The following is a 17,215-nucleotide window of genomic DNA, read 5'->3' on the forward strand; positions in this document are numbered from 1 at the left end:
AAATTAAAAATAAACCTTACCTTTGACATAATAGTTTTGTCTTTATGAATCTATATCTTATATATATATATATAAAGTGTGTTTATATATAATGTATATATTATTCACTGCAACATTGTCCATAGTGGCAAAATTAAAAAAAAAAGGATTTTGTTCAGTAGAACATGAGTTAGACTGTGGTATGTCCATACTATGAATCATTATGAGATTAAAAATGAGAATATATATTTGATATGGAGGATTGCATGTGATACATTATAAAATTAGCAAAGCAAGTTACAGGTAATATGTAAAGCACGATGCCGTTTTTGGGGGTAAAAGCAAAACAAAACCTTCATATTTGTGATTACAGGTATAAAGTATAGAACACGATGAAAGGTGTTCAGTTAAACATATCAGACTGAAAGTTAACATTGAAAAATTATACAGGAAGAAGGAATAATAAATTAAAAGAAAAAAGCAAGATTCTGAAATCTCCAAACCACTTGATCCCAAACCTTTGGATATGTACTTTTATAAGAATTATAAGGGAAATAACAGACATTTAAGACTGCTACTGGAATTATGGATGCTTTTAATCATCTTCTGTTGCTTTTTTTGTTTTTGTTTACTAAAATGGACCTGAATTCTATAATTGGAAAAAATCAAATTTATTTAAAAACAAAGGGCCAACTTGTAGATGATATTACCTCCGTTTTGTCAGTAAGGATACTGAACCTCACTGATAACAGTACCTTTCCTAAAATTCCAGATTATATAAAGTGGAAGTGTGATTAGAGCCCAAGTTTTCACTGAAATGACGGAAGTTTATAGACTAACGTGAAAAGGCAAATTAAAAGTAAGTAATTTGAGAAGGAAGGAACTTTTAGGAAAAAGAATATTGGAGTTAAATACAAACCACAAATGTGCTAATGGAACGGTCAACCACCACAAAAACTCAACAGCCCCTCTCACCCCCGTCACCTTCACACCACAATAGAGAATTAACTCATTAGACACAAGGTGGTGTTTGATGACCTTGATCTGTGTGTAACAGATTGAGGAGATTTCAGGAATGTAAAAACCAGTAATTTTATTTGGAGCTTAAAGTGGTTGGTGAGAGAGGTCGGGAGGAGGAGCACAGAAACCGTGTTGACTCTTTGTCCTGTTTTACGTTTGGCAGATGAGAAAAGGCAGTGAATAAAGGAGTTTCACATTATGGCTGGAACAAGATGAAGACAGTTCTAGCTAATGATGATGGAGAGGTGACTGTTCAAGGTGCTTGCTAAACTAAGCACTACCTTGTTGTTAAATCATTTAACCTTCACAGCAACTTTATGAGGTAGATACTGTTTTCTCCACACTGTGAATGAGGACACAGTGGAGATAGACCTTTGTCAAGATGACTTGGCTAGTAGGTGGTGGATGTGAGATTTGAGGTGTGTCTGCTTGACTCCGGGGCACATGATCTACACCCTGGTGCTGGGCTTTTGAGGGGTAAGAAGGGGCCAGGACAATGTCTTTCTAGTTACAAAAATTATTCAGGTCATTTAGGATACACAATTTGTCTTGGGGCTAATGGAGACAGAATCAATTTGCTTATAAAACTTTGTAGTTATGTATACTTTCAGGCCCTTTCTTGTGAATACACAAATCTGAGGATGCACACACGTGGAGTTTGGCAGCTATTTTACAAAATTTAGATCACCATTTGCTATATGGTCAGCAGCTTGCTTTTTTCCAGTGGATAAATCACAGATATCTTTCTACACCCATGCAGATTTTCATCAGTGTTTTTTAACCTCTTTTTAATATTCCATTATGTGTAATTGTTCGAGTAACTTCTTGTTCATTATTTTGCTAGACTAAGCAAGTAGGAACGAAAAAGGAATTAATTTCTGCCTCCAACTCTTCCCTTGAGTCCCTCCACTCCCTGAAAAAGGAGGGGAGGTTAATTAGCTGCATTTCAATTAACTAACTTTAGGAAGGGTTCAAAATTATTTCGGTTGAATACCATTTAGGAGAAGCAAGAAACAGACCCTAATAACTGTGCTGTCTTAGTCTGTAGTGTGTGTGTGTGTATAAATATATTATTATACATAATACATATTATGTAATTTTATAACCTAATACAGTAGTATTTTAACATATAATTTAAAACAAACAAAAAGCCTTCTCTAAATCCTTCTTGATTTCTGATTTTTGCAGTTCTGCTTTACTTAAGGTGAGGTAAAGGAGGGCTGGGGTACATTCTGCCACCTAAATGCCATTAAGTCTTTTAGCTGAGATCGCAAAATGTAATGAATAATTTAATGCACACAGATTAGCAGTCTTTTATAATACTAATTGCAACAGGAGGCCCATTTGTTCCCCATAAAATACAAACCTTGCCTGTTTTATTTATGAAACAAATGTACATCTTAGGCACTTGCTGTCCTTTGTAGGAAGACACTGGCATATTGGAAACTGAGTTGATCACATGGGAGTTCATAAAATGCTCAGTAGAATTTTGCACCGTTTGGCTGAGACCTTGTGAAAGGAGACAAACATGTAAATGAAGTAAAATTCACAGACCTCTGGGATCCATTACAGCTCAAGATGCTCTTAACACATAATTAGCCAGGGCTGTTAATCACGTTTAACAGGTGTTGAGTAATGAACTGAGACAGGGTATCTGCTGTGACCACTTTCTTCTCTGATTTGGTTAGGGAAGCCAGAGCTGATCGGATTCCCACCCCACACACACTCTGAGATGTGACTCAGCATTCTGTTTTCTCCATGCTGTTATCAGTCCTTTGCTCACTAAGAACTGTGACATTCACAATAAAAGCACAGAAGGAATCCTAAAGTCCCCTGGAGTGCTTTTAATGAATGCATGTTCCTTGGCTTTATTCTCTTTTTTTTTTTTTTTTTTTTTTGCCTCTTGTTCCAGTCTGTATCAGATTTGTCAGTTAATTGTTGAGAGACAAATCCAAACACTTGTGAGTAGCAGGTAACTCACTCTCAGCAAATGGACTGCTTCTGCGTCTGGGATCTCAGAAGGTCTAACGCGCAGTGACCCACCTCAGCCTTTCTCAGTGCTGCGTAGTGCTCTAAATACCAACTCAGCTCTTTTAATCCAGTCCCCTCGGACAAAATGAAAGTAGTACAGATAAAACTTATCCTTTTACACCCCTCACCCTCTCTTTGGTCCCCTACCCCTACAAAACAGTATGTGCTGATTCTTCCAAACTTTGAAAAGAATTGTATTTGCATGCCAGTAGAGTTTTCAGCAGAAAACATACAGTGTTGTTAAATTAGAATTTTTTATTTTTGCTTTTGTTTTTAGTGAATGGAATCAAACTGTCCCTGTAGAGTCGCAACTTTCTCAGTTTATCGAGTATCTTTTTATTAGTATCTTTTAGAATTACTTAGTTTTTGTTTACCAGCATGGTATTCTAGGATGTAGATATACCACAGTTAACTTTTGTAGCCATTTCCCTGTTGATGATCTGATAGTTGTTTTCAGCTTTTCATAGCTTTAATAAATATCTTCATCCATGCGCCCTTGTTTGGGTGTGCAGAGACCACTGTAAGCTGGCAAACAGTGAGGGGCCACTTAGCCAAATCCAGCCCACTGCCATTTTTGTGTGGCCCACCAGTTACGAATTGTTTGAACATTTTAAAATAGTTGAAAGAAGCAAAAGATAAATAATATTTCTTGATGTGAGAAAATTATGTGAAATTCAAGTATCAGTGTCTACAAATAAAATTTTGTTACAAGACAACCATATCCATTCATTTATGTATTATCTGTGGCTGCTTTTGTGCTGCAGCGGCTGACTTGAGTTGTTTCCAGGGACACTGTACGGCTCGCAAAGTCTAAAATATTTACTGTTTGTCCCTTTACAGAAAAAGTTTACTGACATCTGTTCTGAAGCCAGTAAGGAGAAATAGAATTTCTGTATGACACTATTACAAATAATGAACAAACTGCCAAATGCTCCCGTTTAAATGACTGTATGAATTTGCAGTGTATAGGAGAGAGTATTTCTCTATATTTACCCCAATTTTTTTATATTATCAAAGCTGACTTTTTTCTAATCTTATGGGGTACGATGGTATTTTGCTGTTGTAATTTCTTTTTACCTTTTTCTAATTCCAGTAAGATTTTCTTATGTTTCTTGGCTCTTTGTGTTTCTTTTTCTCTATTTTTATAACCGCATCACATGCCTCTTAGAGATAATATGTTAATAAACAAGAAGTAAGAATGACATTTACTGAACATCTCCTGTGTGCAAGGTACTATGCTAAGTGTTTCACAAATGTTTCCTTATATAAGTGCCCCATCAATCCCTGCACTAAAGGTTAATATGACCTCATGGGTGAGGAAAGTGGCTCAGAGAGGTTAAATCACTCACTCACACTCACACAGCTGAACCATGATAGAGACAGATTTCTTTTTTCCCCCCCGCAGGCCTTTGTCTCTAGTCCCTGCCCTTCCCTGGTAAACACTCTGTCTCTGAGTCCAGTGCAGGATAAATACATCAAGTGAAATATTAGTGGGAAAAAACTTCAAGGTAGGGGCACTGTTCTTGATTCATGCTCTTGGCTGTCCAGCACCTTTGAATATTGTCAGGTATCCAAGGGTACTCCAGAGTCTCAAGACAGAGTTGGACCTTGATTCTCTTTGATTTATAAATCTGTATCACATACTACTTTAGGAGAACCTGTGGTTGCCAGAAAATCACGTAATGATTGCTGTAGTTTCACAGAGGTTTGTAGTCACGAGTTCAGTGTAGAAAACGTTGATCTTTTTTTGGAGCCAAAACCTTCCATTTGCATCTTGACTCCCTAAGTTATTTGCTCCGTAACCTTGGACAGTTATTCTGCCTTGCTAGGTCCTGTTTTCCTCATTGCTCACTTAAATATGAATAATAATATTGCTCAAGATTAAAGGAGATGTTTTAAAGAAGTTCCCAGCGCCGTACCTGGCACATAATAATCCTTCAGTAAGACTTGCATCTCTGGCAGATGCGTAAGAGATTATTCATCTGGGTTTTGCCTTTTATGGGGAACCTGGCTTGAACTAGGCATTTCTCACAAACTGTAGTCCCTAGTTTACCAATGCCAGAAGGTCTGGGGAGGGCTATTAAAATTCAGATTCCTAGGCTTCATGTCATCTGATTTAATCATCAAACTCTGGGGATGCCCTTGGAAATCTGCACTTTAAACAAGTTCTCAGATGATTTGGGGTCAAGCAAAAGTTTGAGAACCACCAAACCATCAAAATTCTAATGGCTTGCTATCTTTTTATAAAAAAAAATGCTAATTAAAAACTATCCTCCTTTGGAAGCCAGTTAAGTATTTTAAACCATTTGAGGTCAAGGGTATCATCTTTACATGTAAGTTAGAGTCGCCTGACAATACTTGTAAGATCATATCCTCTTCTATTAGCAGAAATGCCTTCTTTGCCATAATCCTTACAGTGTGGCCCTCTGAACTCTTGTTTTCTTTGCTAAATATGCTTTGATAAGGTCAAGTTCTTTAGATGATAGATGATGTACTAATTTAGAAATGCTGTGTAAAATATTTTGTTTGATTGTGGAGTTGGTTCTTTGTATTCCTTGATTGAATTTCTTACAGGTTCTTACCTTAGAGGATGGTAATAGAGTCCTTCCTTTTGGGAAGGAAAATGGTCTTTATTGTCTTCATTATTAGGCTGACTCTAAGTCCTAGACAGGTTTTGAACTTGGCACTGATACTGTCATCAGTCATCTGTAAGGATGTCTACAGATTTCTTGCCTAATCTCCCAGCCTTTGTTCACGCACTATGCTGTAGACCAGTTCTCAAAGTATGTTTCCCAGTGCAGTGTCAGGATTACCTGGGGACTTACTAGAAATGCAAACTGCACAACTCCAGAGCTCCTGAATTAGAAATGTGGAGGGGGTGGGGCTTAGCAGTCTGGTAACAAGCCTCCTGGGTGATCCTGATGCATGCTCAAGTTTGAGAACCAGCTAGGTTTTAGAGTTTAGATTTAGGTCTTTCCTGACCACCTGATCTAAATCTCTCCGTGGCTCACCCACCCGTCTTGTAAGTCTTGATCATTGCACCCTTTCTACCCTCATGATTTGTAGTTCTGTATTTATTTGTTTTACTTGAATACCGTCTGTTTTCTGAACTAGATTGTAAACTTTGTGATTAGGAAAACTATACTTGTTTTATTCACCAGTATATCCCCTAGCCTGTAGCACAGTGCCTGACATGTGGTGGGTATTAAATAAATATTTAAGCAAATGGTTGAGTGATCTATTAATATGAAGTGACTCAGATTACATTTCTTCTCTGCATTTTTTTTTTTTGCTTGTTTGCTTTTTGGTTATTGAGTAGACAACCACACAATACCAGTTTCATAACTAATCTGTAAGCAGTTTACATGGATGATTTACAGGCTGCACGCATGCACACGCACACACGCGCACACACACACTCTCACACTGCATCCTGCATTCAGCCTGCTCTGCAGCTTTCAAATCCAGTGGCAACGTCTTTACCATTATAGATGTTTTCATTTCAGGGGAGAGACAGTGTTCAGTTCACTTAACATGCACTTACTGAAGAACTAACATGTAGCACATCAGGGTCGCGCAACCAGCATTGGAGTTTTCATGGTGGTACTTGACTAAGGTCTTGAACTCTGCTCGCCTAGCAGCTCCAGTGTTCTAAGCCACACTCATTGTGATGCTTCACATCAGGAAAACTCCTCCATACCTCTGCCTTTCTTTTCCTCAGTAATTCTCTCCCTCTCTCCCTTTACCCATCCCCCAACCCTCTCTCTGGTCCTCCCTGTAAAACTTCATACTCGCTCAAACTGTCCTTGAATTTATTTACTCCTTGGTGGCTTTCCCGTCTATTTAATAGATTTCTCCTCTGATTAGTCCTTCAGATCTTCTCTAAAGGGCTGGTAAAAATCAAGTGCTGCCTGTAGGTAGAAGAATTTCCAGTCTCCTAGAAGTGGACTCTCTTTTTTCCTATTACCATCAGCAGCAGCAGCACAGGTTTAAGAGGTGGGTGTGGATTTGAATCTCAGCCCAGCCCCTTCTTGGGTGAGAAAGCTTGAGTCAGGTTCTTAGCTTCCAGGAACCAGAGTTTGCCACCGGTAAAATGGACAAAAAGAACAATTACCTCCTGGCATGGCTGTGAGAACAGTGTGAGATCTGCAGATCACCCAGCTCATCATTGGTGCTCACTGTATGATCCTTACAATTGAAATATATTGGGTACAGTTCCCATGATCTTCGGAGAGACTAAGAAAGCTGCAGAGGGGAGGAGATTTTAACAGGCTACATTAAAGTAAAATTTAAATCATGGCAGACGGATGGGAGATGGAGACTGAATTTCTTAAGGACCTAAATATGAAAGTAGTCTCACCTTTCTGTCCTCCTACACAATTGAGAAAGGACCTGCTAATGGATTATGAGGAATGCAAGCTAATACAGGCTCCTTTCTCCCCTCCTCTTCTTAAATAAATGACAGTAAACTGGCCCCCATTTTATTTTGATAAACATTCCAGGGCTAAAATCCTGAAAGTGATGATAACACAGGCGAAAAGGTTTTCATTCAAAATAATAAAGTTACCTTTGTAAAAATCCTGTTTTTGTTAAGAGTGGGACATTTAAATTTTTTATATTTTACCCCAAATTATACAATGTGTGAGGTCTGTTGAAAGCATTTTCTCTTTCATAATGACCATCTGACACTTTTTGTGTGAGCTAATCTAAAACATGATTTTTAAGTTTTTACCTTGCCAGTCCCAAAATAAACCAGCATCTTCCCTGTCATTTGCATTATGTGGGAAATAAACAACCTTCAGCTGGAAAGACTCAAGCCAGAAAGATCAGCCAATACACCGCCAGTAGGTCCAGAATTACAAAATACATGGTATTTAGCAGTGACTGTCTGAACCCTTCAGTGCTTGGCAGTTCCTGAGTGTTTTTGTAAACGGCTCTGTTCCCTGGGAGTCTGTACTCCCAAGTATAGTGGTAGGATTACTGTCCTGGGCACATTAAGTGGATTACTTTCTCAGAGGAGAGGAAGTTATGGAAAATGATGTGCCATTGCTCCCCCTGCAGTAGGTGCTGGGCTCTTGGATCATTTCCATTTTGAAATAAGCTTTCCCTCTTATCTTATTTCTTAACGGGAGGCAAAATGTCTTACTAAATAGACTGGAGAAAACCAATTCATCAGATTTAAGAACTAATTTGAAAATGATCTGATTGGTAAAAAAAAAAAAATGTTGACATCAGTCTCTTGTAATCCAGGCTTTCTTGGGAACTTAGATCCTTGTCCACCTGTGCAGATAGAAGTGCTCTATGTGTATGTAACATATGTGACTTGAAGTCTTGGATATATGTATGGGGAGTTAATGCTTTCTCCCAGCCATTCTCCTTGACTATTTAAGTTTTCCTGTCTACTTCAGGATCCTAGAACCTTTGGTTAACAGGAAGGTAGATGTATGTGGCAAAGATGAAAACTTGATGTTTTCTGTCTTTCTACTGCATGTAAGAAGAGAGAAGATCTTGGACTGTGCTGTGTGTTTGCAGGGAGTCACCAAATAAGCAGAAGGCTTACGAGGAGAGAAACAAGCCTGTATATATATAAACCTCTTAAATAACATTTGAAAAATGAATTTTAGGGTCGTGAATCTTCTGTCCTACTCAGTAGTTTTCCAGGAAAATTACTTCACTCACTAACTCTTGTGTTTATAAAATAAAATGAAGGAGATACTGTTCATCTTACATATGGAAATTCAATTCTGATTTTTAATACAGTGTTATAAAAAGTGACATGTATGTATTTTAAATACTTATCCATAAGGTGTTACCTGCTTATGTCCATTATTTTCAAAATTTAAAAAAAAAAAGCAGTTTGAACACATTATAAATTTACCTTTTGCCAATGAAAATATTTTAAATCATTTCTTTTAGTATTGTTGGCCACAGTCAGACCTTGTGAGAATCGTTTGATACTTGTTTGGTTAAAAAAAAAAATAATGTGCATCAGTCTTGTAACTAAAATGCCCCCTATAACCTGCTGATTTTTCTTCCTTTCTCCTCTTTTCGATGTTGACTTCCTCTTCCTCAGTACTCTGAATTCCAGAGAGGCTTACAAATCTTCAAAATTACCTGTCACATTGTATCATCTGGGTAAAGACTCATTTATTCCTGTTTGCTTCTCAGTGGTGAACAGTCTCACCTAGATTGGGCTGAAGTGCTTAAGATCTATTTGCCTCTCTATCTGGATGCAAAACGAACAGCTGCATCACAACTTGACATCACTTTTTCTATTTAATTTTGCCTGTGCATTGAGCTAAACAATGACAGATTTTTAGTATTCTGAATTATCCTCTGTTTTGCCTTTATTCCCTTAAATTTGTATTTCTTATTAGAATTATTAAGCATTAAAATGGCACTTTTGTTGTTAAGGTTGTTTTTGGTCAATTTTCCCACCATTTAAAGTTGAATGTTTTTTATTATTAATGTTGAAAGCTTCTTCAGCCTGCTTTGTCTGTATCACCCTATAAGATTTTAAACAGATGAGATGCCTGCTTCTTTGCTTTTTAAAACATAGTAAATATTCCTCACAATTAAAGTTACATCCAGAAGAAAACCTAAGTAGTCTGTGTTGCATACGAATACTTGGGCTTGCTAAATGAATTTGCATTATTGTGAAAAATGAAGATTTTGCATTGTTGTGATGATAATCTGTTTCTTTCTTGTTTATTTTAATTGGAAAATAACTTGCTCCCAAGGAAGGATGACTTTAAGTGTATTACTGAAAGCAAGAAAATGTTCTGCTTTTTTTCACAGCTTGAGTAAGTTATAACTAGATCACTGAGGTCTTAGTCAGTGGTTCTTAGAGGATTAGGTAGTAAAACTAACTTCCTCTGGAAAAAGAAATAATACAGACATCCCAACAAATGGAGTTTCTCGTTATAAGCATCCAGAGTCCGAGGTTACAGATTGACTTATTTGTTAAGGCCAATCTTTAAATTTGTACATAGATCATTGCCACCTTCAGTAAACTGAATTATGCAAATATTCAAGTTTACAAGAACTTGAAAAGTACAAATTTGTCTTAAATTTGACTCGCTTTAGACTACTTTCTCTAAATGAAGGATTATGATTAATCTGGGAATTAAATTTGCAGTAGCCCTTGGGTCAATCATTTCTTTACCTAGTTTTTCACTAATGGTTCTGAAATTAATGGTCATTGACTTTAATTATAATTGTAACCAAGGCAGACTAAAAGAACTTGGAGCTTATGATTTAATTTTCCAATATGCGCTATCATATTCCATCTTTACAGGAACCCAGTGAAGTGGGTATTCTTCTGTTTTGCGAAGGAGGAAATGAAGGCTCAGGGACACACTGAGGAATTGGCAGAAGCCACCCAACTCTTAAGCTGCAGTGCTGAGAGGTTTGAGCCCAGAGAGTATGACTCCAGATTTTAGACCCGTGCTCTTAATCTCTGTGCTATATAGCATCTTATTAGCATCCACTAAAGAATACGCAAGTAACTCTTCTAAATACTCTAAGGAAAGCCATTTAGGATCATAAAAAGAAAGTCTAGCCTCAAGAATGGGGATTGGTCTTTCCTTGAGGGCAGGTGCCAAGATAGAAGTGCATCAATACCAAAGTTTTGATACTAATATTTAAAAAAAATACTGTTTTTTCCAACTTCTGTATTATCTACTCTACCAATAGCTCTAAGGAAATACCAAATTGGTAAGTAGATGACACACTTGGCCCAAGTTCCTGACCTTCATTTTCTATTGTCAGTCACTCCTAGTTGCAACCCTCAGCGCCCGTTTTCTCTCCCTGACTTGTTTCTCTTCATCTCCCTCATTTCAGTCTTCCCATGACTTTGCTGTGACCTTTTTGCTTTCCTTGTTGTCTTCATTTTTTGTCATCTGTCTTCGAAGATCCTCAGATCTTTTTCTTTTTGTTCATTTCTTTGACTGTGATTTCTAGCCTCATTGGATTTCACATGGAGTGAACTTCTTGGGTATCTGAGTTCTTAAACGCTATGGATGTAGGTAGTTGTTCTAGGAGGTGCCTAGTAGGCAAATATGGATTGAGAGTTGGGTGCGGGGTCCTAGGATGGGATTTGTTTTAGAATTAAATATTCAGATCTAAGTCTGGAAGCCCAGTTTAACCCCAATCTTTAGCTCAAGTCTCAATTGAGGAAGTATGCTGATACATGAATCATGTCCAATGTGTTTAGTGAGCTTGACTTACGGGCTGTGATGTTGCAAAAGCAGCTTACTTGAAATGAGTTTTTACAGAGTAGATGTGTCTGTGTATGTCCATGTATGTTATATATAAACTTGCCCATGTTTTCAGAAAGGTACTTGATAGGTACTGATCGAAGAAACTTAAAGAAAGTTCTCTTAGATACCTTCAAAATGAGGCATGTACTGTATGTACAGAGTAGAGTCCTTGTTTAGTATGTAACTGATGCTTAAAAATCGGAATATGGCTTTCACTGTTAGTAGTGTCAATGAGTCCTGGGAATAGTTGTATGAAACTCTTCTTTATGGATCTACAGTTCATCAAAGGGAAAAGAAATGTAGAAGTATTGTTAAATATATATCTGTGTGTCTTTATGCATATTTACAAATATTTAAATATGCATCTTACCTTTGAATATTGTCTAAACTTGGATATTTTTCCTGATTCAGAAGTTGCATGAGTCCTTCATAATAGGTGTCTGATCTAGATAAATTTTGAGATACTCAAGAAGATTTAATCACTTCCTTACGTTTTCAGGTCGCCTGATCTATAGGAAACTTTGTAGTAACACCCTTCTTGGCTTACTGAGCATCTCTAATTGTTAGGCTTCCTCAATGTTTCCTGTTTCACAGACTTACCAACTGAGGCACAAGGTGGGTAGCAGGTAAATGAAGGAGAAGCAGAAGTACCATACCCTGACTCCACATCTGTGCACATCAGTAGAGTTTTGTAATGTCCTGAGCAATCCAGTGTTTTTACCAGTAACAGCATTGCCTTGGTTTTAAGCAAAAAGAAGTAGATACTACTTAGATTAAGCAAAAAATGAATTTATTGAAAGTCTCTTGGATAGTTCACTGTACACTTGGTTGGTGATTGGAGAACGAGACATGGGAATGGGCAGGATGCGGTAGAACTTAGTTACAGACAGCAAGTGCTACTTAACAGTTTTATGAGGTTACCACAATTGGAAGCAGATATTTCTAGTTCTTTTGAGTCTTTTGGTTACTATCATCAAGGTGCAGATTTCAAGGTGAGAGTATCCAATTGGCATCAATTAGGACATGGGCCCAATCTTGGCAAGGGCACATCTTCTCCAATAGTGGGCAACGGTGGAGATGATGATTTTGGAGTACAGTTATCAAAAAGCCAGGGAATAGTTGAGTTGCTGGAAATAACAAAAATCTAGTGTAAATATCCCATCCTTCTTTAGAATTTGGCTTCCTCACGAAATCTGCCAACGACTTTCCAGTGAAAGCCCATTTTGAGATTGATCTTTACATGAAAATGATTAACTTGATCCACAAAACCTACAGTAAAAGCAAACGATAAAGAAAGGAAGCTAATAAAGGAAATTGATTTATTTGAAGTGCCGTGTGTCTCTTTCGCTTTCCTGCATATAGCAGGACAGAATTAGTGGCAGCCTTGGCTCCAGCGGTCTGCCGGGCCAGCAGTAATAGGTTTAAACCACGCCTCGTTTGATTGTATTTTGTCTGAATCAAAGGACAACACAGCTTTGAGTTTGCCTGTAAGATCGCCTTGTTCTGAAGATCAGGAACTTTTCAGAGGAAAGCATTCTTAATGGAATTAGAGGAATTTAATTTACTGTTTTGCGCATCGTGTCCCGATAAACTTTTTTGTCTTATGTGTGTGCCTGTGTATGTGACCATTTAATAGACAGTCATTCATCAACATTTATCAATTGACTGAATGTGTTTTGAGCACTAGGGGATATGAAATTACAATACCAATTTTTCAGATAGTCAATAGGGTACCTAAAATTCATAATAAGTGCAGAATAAATGTTGGCTTTTGTTATGGTAATAGTTACTACAAGTATCTAATAATAATAAGCACTTACTATGTGACAGGCTCTACCAGTTAACACTTAGGAAGTTGATGGTTATTGCTTTGTTACCAGTGAGGAAATTGAGGCTTAGGAAGGCAAAGATGGCCATCTTTATTTTTTTTATAACTTTTTTTTTTAATGGAGATACTGGGGATTGAACCCAGGACCTCGTGCATTCTAAGCATGTGCTCTTCCACTGAGCTCTATCCCCCACCCTCAAGATGGTTATCTCTACTTGTAGACAGAAAAACTCAGTCTTGCCCAGGCTTTCTCTACCCTGTCGGTGTTTTCTGGGGTGGGTGAGCGTTGGGGGACCGTTCTCTGCACTGTGGGACGTTTCGCACCATCCTTGGCCTTTATTTGCTGAGTACCAGTAGCACCCTTTCAATTGTGACAGCCAAAAATATCTTTAAAAATTGCTAGGTGTCCCCAGGCAGCAGGAGGGTAGGGGAAACAAAAGCACAAAATTGAACCCAGATGGAAACCACTGGTCAAGCTTGCTTGAAGGGAAAAAAGAAATACACTGCAAGATCTGTGTGACTGCCACCCCCTGAAGCCTGGATGTCCTTTTGTCACGCTCACTCAGAAATCGGGTTTCACGGTGGCTCCTGCTGCCTTCTGTTGCTTTCTGAGTCAGATACCAGGAAGACCTCTGTCATGTAACTGTGCCCTCCCGAATGGGAGCCTGGGAAAGTGAGTTCATTTCTCTGGCTTGGTGAGTTGAGACCCATAATATTGGCAACTGGCTGGGGAGATGGGACCCACAATATTGGCAACTCCTCAGATATTTAGGCTTTTGTTTGGGCTATGTACAGTCTGGTTTCGGGACTTAACTTGCATTCAACACGTCCAAAGCCTGTTGTTCCTTAAGTGTTCCTGTAAGCCAAGCATGGTGGCAACTACTAAGAATTCAGAAGACAGACATGGTCCTAGCTCTTATGGAGCCTACCATCTCCTTAGAGACAAAATAACAATGTGATGTAAGTGCAATGACAGAGCAACCAAGAGCTCTCTGTGTAAATCGAGTGGAAGGAGTATCAGCCGGGGCTTAGGGAATGTATCCACAGGACATGACTTTAAACCTTGTCCTAAAGAATGAATGATTTTTTCCCCCCAAGTCAGGAAGGGAGAGGGTCTCAGCACCTGCCAAAACATATAGTTGGTGGCCTGAAATGATAAATTCTCATTTTTATAGGATACAGTTTTCAAGTGTCTTTTAGTTGTTAGGTTTTGAATAGCCTCTTCAGACTTACATCTGAGATTTTGAATTCTTTTCACAGTTGATGGCTTACCATGTGTTGACAGTCTTTTTGTTCCCTGGGCTGTCTTATTTCATAGCCACAGAGTTTTCGGTGCTGCCAAGGGAGTGCTAAGTTATATAAGGCTCCCTTTTTCAAAGGGAGGGTTAACAACTTAGATTAGAGACATGCAGGTGTTGAAGAAAACTTAGCACCTAGGTGAGCCCCTCTCTCTTTGATATAATCAGAACAAATCTTTATTGAAGGGCACCTTATTTTTCTTGTTTATATATTTTTTTATTGAAGTACAGTCAGTTTGCAGTGTTGTGCCAGTGTCTTGTGCACAGCACGATGCTTCAGTCATACGTGAACATACATGTAGCCCCACTTTCATATGTTTTTCATTATAGATTACTTAAGATACTGAATATAGTTTTCTGTGCTGTACGGTATGAACTTACTGTTTATCTATTTTATATATATTAGTATCTGCAAATCTCGAACTCCCAATTTATCCCTTCCCTCTCCTTTCCCCTCCAGTATCCATAAGTTTGTTTCCTATGTCTGTGAGTCCGTTCCTGGCACTTTACTTTTTAATTGGTGTATTAGGCTATTGGAAGATAATTTTAATTCATGACAATTGATGGTATGTATATTCTTCTTGTGTGGCAGGGCTACTCCACACACATTTTCAGGTATAACTCTCTTATAGGATTCAACACCACCAAATAGATCTATGGGCATAACCCTTGATCCTCATTACCTGAGAGTTTATGTTACAAACTTGTCTCCTTGCTCCTCTTTTCAGCCCTGCATTTGTTTTGCTACTAAGGAAAGCTTGGGAATGCCTGACCACAGTGGCCTAGGAAAAGATGTGTGTTTTCCTTCTAGTGAATGGCACTGGATGGTTCTCAGGAAAGGAGCTAAACAAACGCTGTATAATTCAAGATTTGTTGAAGGGAAATCCAAGTGCCACCAACTCCTGAGATAATTTTAACAACCAGCACTCTTGGAGCTGCACGAAGACAAACCTTCTAATCACTTTTTCCTTTGTCTCACTCTTCCACTACAAGCCTGCTTTTTCACACGAGTCATTTCAGTACTTCTTGTTCTGTCTTTGTCTACCTGGGCTTTTCTTTTCAGAGGAAGTAAGTACCACTTGAGGAAGATGGGGCCTGTGGGCTCCCATTATCCTCTCTGTAGGCTAGGAGGTACGCTTTATATGCTTCAGCAGAGAACCAGTGAGAACCTTTGTGTGGTACTCTAGAATCTCTGTCACATAAGGATTGCATTCTGGGCACGTCTGTATCACTGCAAAAAGGTGGTTCTTGAAAGTAGACGCTTGATCCAAGTGTCAGTATGAGAGTGGGTAAAGTCTCAGACAGTTGGCTGCAGCAGCATTCTTTTCATTCTACAAACATTGATTGAGCATCTAGTATGTGCCATGCTCTGTGTTTATTGATGAAGATACAGTGGCTGATGTTCTCCATCCTCAAGGAACTAAAAATCTGTTATGTTCCATTTTGGGACTATTTCTAGCTCTCAGTGCAATACCAGTTTTAATACCAGTAAAATACTGTATTTCCTAAACCAGCATCAGGCTTTCTGCTCTGAAACTTAGATGATTTGAAAACAGGTGTCTGTGAGAAGTCTAGTGCATATGGTTGCAGTCCTAGGTTTCCAAAAAGTGAGTAGAATAAATCACTTGTAGAAAATAAAGCTTATTTTCCTCTACCTCAGCCCAGAGAGAAACCAGGCAGTTCTGAGAATGTGTCTCTTTGAGGGACACTACCTGCCAGATCTCATTAGTTTTACAGAAGATAGTAGCTAACCCTAAAGTTTATGACACTAGCTGTCACCACCCCAAAAAGTGAGAGAGTTGAGTGGCAGCCACGGTGGAGTCCAACCCACCAGACTCTTGACTTTGGAATTTCCATCACGGTTGACTTCTGCCACCCACACGCTCCTTGGAAAACTTCCTCCCTGTTTTGCAAGTGACTGCAGGTTATTCTTAGATTTAGACAGGAAAACAAAAACGGTGAGTGACAAGACCAGATGCACTTTACCTCGGTTATGAATACAGTCTGATCGGGTGTCTGTGGGATTTTCTTTCTTCTTTTTAAACCCTTCTTTAAGTAGAATGCAAGATGATAAGGATCGGGAGATGGCAGGGAGGGGGAAACAATAGCCCCTTAATAAGACTCTTAGTAATCAGGCAGGCATTTGTGTCTTGCGTTAGGGTTGTGAAAGTGACAGACTGACCATTCTGAAGGCTGTCATCAGTGCAGATTGGCGTGTTTCTAATTACACGCGGAATGAAAGGCTTCAGAGAAGAAATGACCCAGAACACTCAACCGTTTAAGTATCTGATTGAGGCAAGGAAGCCTTGTAAAAAGCAAACTGCAAGATTGCGCTTGTCCACATTTTTTTTTTTTTTTAAACTCATTCAGAATCAACTCTTCTTCTCAAGCTTTTGTCACTTTTTTTTCTGTCCAACTACTTTTGTACCCGAGTTTGGAATGTTCATGTCTGAACTAACAAGTCACAGTGGAAAACAGACGGCACAGTCAGAGGACTGAATGGGAGGGATTTTAGTAAAGGGCCTATTTCTGAGGTATGGGCAAGCTTAAGGGCACTTCGAGGAATGGGGAAGCACCAGGGATGGGCACTGGCAGGAAACTGGTCCCTTCCCTAACCTTGGAGGGACAAGTGTGTTGCCAGAGGCATCCAAGAGCTGACCCTCTCCAAGGGGGCAAACGGGTTATTGAAGCACAGCAAGAATGGAAGCGAGTAATTACCCCATGTACTCTCCCTCCTTGGCCAACGAGATCGCTGATGCTTCTCATTTGCTACACTTAAGCAGAAATCAAGGGATACA

At 38.8% G+C, this 17,215-nt stretch overlaps 1 protein-coding gene and 1 non-coding gene across 8 annotated transcripts in view; one reads left to right on the plus strand and one right to left on the minus strand.

The window, feature by feature from the left end:
- The window catches only part of FHIT (fragile histidine triad diadenosine triphosphatase), a 1,253,474-nt gene that overhangs the window by 670,838 nt on the left and 565,421 nt on the right, over window positions 1-17,215 (plus strand). The gene's annotated exons all lie outside the window — the stretch shown is intronic.
- Window positions 13,239-13,310, minus strand: TRNAS-AGA (transfer RNA serine (anticodon AGA)). The gene has a single exon. It is a non-coding gene; the product is annotated as a tRNA-Ser (tRNA).

Source organism: Camelus dromedarius, chromosome 17, assembly GCF_036321535.1.
Source record: "Camelus dromedarius isolate mCamDro1 chromosome 17, mCamDro1.pat, whole genome shotgun sequence".
Lineage (NCBI taxonomy): Eukaryota > Metazoa > Chordata > Mammalia > Artiodactyla > Camelidae > Camelus > Camelus dromedarius.